The following is a 5,972-nucleotide window of genomic DNA, read 5'->3' as shown; positions in this document are numbered from 1 at the left end:
TTGAACCCTCTTCTAATAGCACTTGTATTCTTTTTGTTTGCTTTTACTTTGTTTGCTTCATTCAGTAGTAAAGAATAATAAAATTATGAAAGTTGCAAGAAAATGAGCTGGAAACCATCATGTTAAGTAAAACAAGCCAGACTCAAACTACCAAATCTTCAAGTTTCTGCTCCTATATGGAATGTATATTGCAAACTCTATACAGCAGACATAACGATATAAAGAGGAGTACATGATGGGGGGGGGACTTAAAAGGAGGAGGCGGCAAGAGAGTAATGGGGGAAAATAGAAAGAAAAAATGTCGCTTTTTTCCCTCACACACACCAATGACATGAAAGCGAAAGAGAGAGATGTTTTGGGAGGTGGAATGGGGACAACAGAAAGCGGAGGGGGAAGAAGAGAAGGAAGGGGAGATGGATATGAGCAAAACACCATGAAAACATCGCACTGAAGCTCGTTATCTGCTGTGCTAACTAAAACCAATTAGCAGAATTTTAAAAAGAGAACCATATACTGCAGAGGTGCACTAAACAATAGACTGACGATCAATCGGTTACCTGGGTCTGCTTGATGATGCGCTCGAGAGCCAACCTGTCACTGCGGGAGTTGGAGCCGGCAGGAGATGAGCAGCCTGAAACAAAACCTTCACACTGGGAGTTGCTCAAATATCACACACCAGGCAGGCCTCCAGTCCAGCAGGCGCAATGCATGGCCGGGCGGGTTCGGATGACAGCTGCCCGGGGTTTGATGTGTGTACAATGAGAAGTTCTCCGGGTGAGGTATTCTGAAAAGAGAAGGAAAGGATTTATCCTTCACTGCTAATCTGACCCATCCCAGAGGCAGAGAAATGTGGTCTTGAAGAAGCTGTGCCTTCTACCTAATGAAAATGTTCTTCGACCAGAGAGAAAACATGAATCTGACTGTTTCTTAAAAAGAAAGCCCCCACGATTATCCAATGCCCTCTGTTCTCCAAGTCTCCTTGTTTGTTTGTTTTTTTTACTAGAGTCACAGCCTACAATGAACAGGATTTTTAGGTAAAATATCTCAATAAGTTAGAAAACAATTCTCTTTTTTTCTACATTAATGTGTGTAAATATATATTAGTTACATTCATATGTAACATTAACATATAATATTAATATAAATATAAACATGTTATATGCATAATATATCACTATCATATATATCATAATATATAGCAATATATTAATAATTTATTAATGTCTCTATTAATGTATATACATATATATATTTCATACAGTCCTTGAAAGAGAGTATTGAGTCAGTCCAGAGACTGTCTAAGGAAGCCATATAAATCCAGCTCCTATGAAATGGAAACTTTAATGATCTCACAGTTTTGTTCAGTGAAGCTTGTTTTAAAACCCATGAATTAGGACTCAGGCATAGCACTGAACACCTTTAATACCAGCACTTGAGGGAAGTAAACAATGGATCTCTGTGAGTTTAAGGCCAGCCTGTTCAACATCGTGAGTCCCAGGACAGCCAGGGCTACATAGTGAGACTCTGTCTCAAAACAACAACGACAACGACATGCATCGGCAGGGTTGGAGTTGCTCATCAGATGAGATCACTGGCTGCACCTCCAGAAGACCCAGGTTTGATTCCCAGCACCTACATGGTAGTGTACAAGTTTCCAGAAGTCAAGTCTCAGGAAACCCAACACCTTCTTCTGCCCTCTGTGGGGCATGCCTCCTCAGGACACTGACCCTACATTTTGTTCTTACTGTTTTGTTAGCTTTTCCTGACTTTCTTTCAGGACAGTGTTTTTGAACCAATTCCTTTACAGCGTAACCTAGTTTTCATAGTGAGGATCACAAATTCACAACCAGATTGCCTTTGGAGTTCTGGCTCCACCTCTTGCTAGCCGTGTGACCTTGGGCAAGTTACTTAAACTTCTGTGTCCACTTCCCCACTGAAAAGGAGACAGCTGATAGCCTAGTAGGATGTTGAGGGCTAAGTTAATGCAGCTCTCACGGCTTTGACAGTGGGTATATAGCCCACTGGTAAAGCAGATTCTCAGTATGTGCTGTGCCATAGGTTTAGTCCTCGGCATCACCAAAAGGCAAAGAAAAACCTGTTCTTACTCTACTTGGCACGTAGAGCATGGAGAGAATGTGGTAGTTCTTGTTGTTACTATTGGGCCCCCTACAGACAGCCTGTGACAGTAGAGCTTATCAATTCTTTTTTTGAATGTGGAGAAAGCAATAAAGATACAAGAAAGATACATTCAAAATATTAACTTCACCACAGTGGTTATTATCACATTAGCTTTAAAATTCCATGCTTTCAGCCGGGCAGTGATGGTGCACGCCATTAATCCCAGCACCTGGGAGGCAGAGGCGGGTGGATTTCTGAGTTTGAGGCCAGCCTAGTCTACAGAGTGAGTTCCAGGACAGTCACGGCTATACAGAGAAACCCTGTCTCTAAAAAACAAAACAAAACAACAAAGAAAATCAGTGCTTTCCTTTTAAATCGGTGGCTTAAATTCTCTATTTCAATGCCATAATATCATTCCTTCCATATGTGTAGATCCCTTCAGTCTAAATGACATTGCTTTATGATTACTCTTTTAAAGTCATCAGACTAACTTTTCTATAAGAACTTCCAAATTTTCTAAGTCAATCGTCAGAAAGTTTACCGGGAAGGTCAAATACAGGCAAAGCTTTACACTCAGTAACTACCCGAGGGCAGAGGGAAAACACTTTACTTTTTACGGGAATCTGAGTGAAGAAATAGGGTAACAGAACAAATGGCAAACAAGTGCTTGAGTTACGTCAGAATGAAGAGAAGCGATCACCTGGTTTCCAATCTGAGCTTGTTACACAAGATTGGGAGAACCGAAAAAGTTACCTTTTACACATCAGAAGCTGCTCCAGAGGCTTTAAAGGCAAAAAGAGCTAGTCAGAGCACAGCTAGCACTTACAGGAAGGGTCACAATCTTACACATCAGAGAACGCTGTGGCTAATGGATAGTCCCACATCCATGCACACACGGGCTGCTTGATGGGTATTTAGGGTGGTATCAAAAAAAAAACAACTGTGAAGTTGGGAGGGCAACATTCTGTAGAGGACAAGGGGAAAGTTGGAGGGGGGCAGGAGGTAGATAGATATGGTCGTCTTTCATGTTTTCATGTCTGAAGTTCTCAAGAACAAGGAAAAATCATAATAAAAAAAAAGATCAAGTAAAGTGACGGTTCCATCTTGTCCATTATAATAAGCCTGCGGTGGTAGTGTTTTCATACCTAAGAAAACTGCGGTCTCTGTCCCCGTCTTAGCTGAAGCCATAGTTTACTTTCCTTCTTTCAAAAGTGGCAGCTTATTAACTTTACCATCTGTAAGGCAAAAGCTTCAGATGCGCTTGGCTTTTAGGACAGAGCATAAACTTCCCTGGATGAACACAACTATAAAAGGCTAACATAAAGATATGTAATCCAATAAAATGTCCTGTAAGGAGGGGAAATTGAAAATGTGAGAGTATTGGGGCTTGCCCTCCATTTATTTTTTGTATTCCTTCCAGTTAAACTGATTTCCTCATGTTGTTTCTGGATGAAAGCCAGAGTCAACTTTGCCTGCATCTAATCAAATAGCAGAGAAAATTGTTCGTAATTGTGACTTCAGTTACAAGTTCCTGGGAGGCCCTGTGTGGACCGAGCCCCGCTGAGTACGGACTCATTTTGACTTGAGGTAAGTTATTATCTGTACTCCTGACTGGACTGTAATAATGGCGACTCTTTTTCATGACAGAGGATGACAGACACCAGGACTCGAAAAGTAACCATTGGCTTTTGAGAGAGATTGGGATGACTGACAATAAGGCCGAGCTACAACTTGGAGGAGAGACTTAGAATCTAATTAGCTTCCAGTCTCTTCGTATTTTGAATGAGTTAGATGGGAGTTTACAGTAGAACTTTCCATTTCAGCCTACAGAATTAAAAACAGAAGAGTCAGGCTGGACAAGGTGAAATATGGCAAGTCATATCTCAGGGTTATTGGCAGGGAAATAGACATAGAAGCTAGATATCTTCTCGGCTCTAGTGCTTTTAAGACATTATAAATGTAAAATATATTATAAATATAAAATAATTATAAATATATATTATCTGGGAACTGAATGATCAAAGGCAGAGTAGAAATCCCTTATTGAGACTAAAAATTTAATATGACATTTACGATTGGACACAGCTGCCCTGACAATCTAGTCTTCATTATTCATGACAGTAAACCATCCTTATTCGGCACATCTAGTTTATATTAACACCGTTCTGTTCCTTATCATTCACTATGACTAGTTGTATTTCTTTTATAGTATTTTTGCTTTAGGTATTTTGAATTAGAAATCATTGTACTTTAAAATTATTATAAAGGTATCCACTGAAATTATCTTCAAATATCTGCTCTCGGATAGGCTGTCCCACTCAGTGTGACTTGTTTTAAGGAGGTGGGGAGGGAGGATGCAGTTCAGTGGTAGGACATGCCTCTCCTGAGGAGGGCTCTCGTCAGTGTCAGGTTTTCATCATCCATTCGTCAGTGGTTGAACATTTGGACCGCTTCCATTTCCTAGCTACCACGAACAGAGCAGCAAGGACCATGGTGAACCCATGTTTTAACAGCAGAAGATAGAGTCTTAGGGTATCTGACCCAGCGTGATATAGCTGGATCTAACGATAGATCTATTTCTAGCTCTTTGAGGAACCTTTATATTGATTGCCATAGTGGCTGGACCAGTTATACTCCTACCTGTAACTGTACTTTTTGGCTACTTTATTAGGGTTCTTTTACCTACCACCCTTCTCCACCCCAATCTCTTCCAACCCCCCAATCCTAGGTAGCCATAAAGAAGGTTAGAGGGGAAAGGAGAACAGATCTCTCTAGAGTACTTCCTGATGATGAGTAGTAGCATCACGTTCCTTGGAGGAAAACCAATCTTCCATCGTCAGGATAGCTACCACCGGAAGCAGGCAAATGAAAGGGAACAACAGCAGCAGCAGAGACCAGCAGCTGCCGCAGCCGCTTGGAGCTAGGGGCATTTTTATATCCTCTCAAGAGTTCCCAGAATTCCAAACATAACATATTTTCAGCCGGGAGAATCACACGCCTGCCAGACCGCAAGTTAGCTGCTGTGGACAATCTGAAGCATCCCAGATCCTACACCGCGGATTAAACAAAAACATATTTGCGTAGCATCAATGGATTTTTAAAGAACCCACAGTTCTCGCTCCACCCAGCAGCTGTGGATAAGCGTCCCTCTTTCCCCGTATCCATGCCAGTGTGTGTTGCCACTTGTTTTCTTCTTTAACTTGGCCATTCTGACTGGGATAGATGAAACTTCAGAGTAGCTTTAATTTGTCTACCCCTGACAGACAAGCGTGTTTAACATTAAAACAAAAATGTTTCTCTAGATGTGCAGCTGGTGAGAATTCAATGCTTTTAAGATCGTCAAATAAGGTGTTGGGGATTAAATTGAGAGTTTATTCTTTGCTATGTTTAAAAATTAAACGAGCCGGGCAGTGGTGGCGCATGCCTTTAATCCTAGCACTTGGGAGGCAGAGGCAGACAGATTTCTGAGTTTGAGGCTAGCCTGCTCTACAGAGTGAGTTCCAGGACAGCCAGGGCTACACAGAGAAACCCTGTCTCGAAAAACCAAAATAAATAAATAAATAAATAAATAAATAAATATTAAACGAATAAATATATTCTGTTGAAATAAAAATGTTTCTCATCTAGATTTATATTTCACCTTAGAGATCTGTTTAGTTTCATGTTTCATTTTTTAAAAGATTTATTTATTATGTGTAAGTACACTGTAGCTGTCTTCAGACACTCCAGAAAAGGGTGCCAGATCTCATTTCAGATGGTTGTGAGCCACATGTGGTTGCTGGGATTTGAACTCAGGACTTCTGGAAGTCAGTGCTCTTAACTGCTGAGCCATCTCTCCAGCCCCTCCTTTTTTT

The 5,972-nt window shown here is 40.9% G+C and overlaps 1 protein-coding gene across 1 annotated transcript in view; it reads left to right on the top strand.

The window, feature by feature from the left end:
• Fgl1 (fibrinogen like 1) overlaps positions 1 to 5,972 on the top strand; it is a 35,171-nt gene that overhangs the window by 12,585 nt on the left and 16,614 nt on the right. The window contains 1 exon segment of the mRNA XM_031339611.1: positions 3,539 to 3,705. The gene's annotated coding sequence lies outside the window, so the exon portion shown is untranslated.

This window comes from Mastomys coucha, unplaced genomic scaffold (assembly GCF_008632895.1).
Source record: "Mastomys coucha isolate ucsf_1 unplaced genomic scaffold, UCSF_Mcou_1 pScaffold22, whole genome shotgun sequence".
Taxonomy (NCBI): domain Eukaryota; kingdom Metazoa; phylum Chordata; class Mammalia; order Rodentia; family Muridae; genus Mastomys; species Mastomys coucha.
This window is presented reverse-complemented; position numbering and strand designations above follow the sequence as displayed.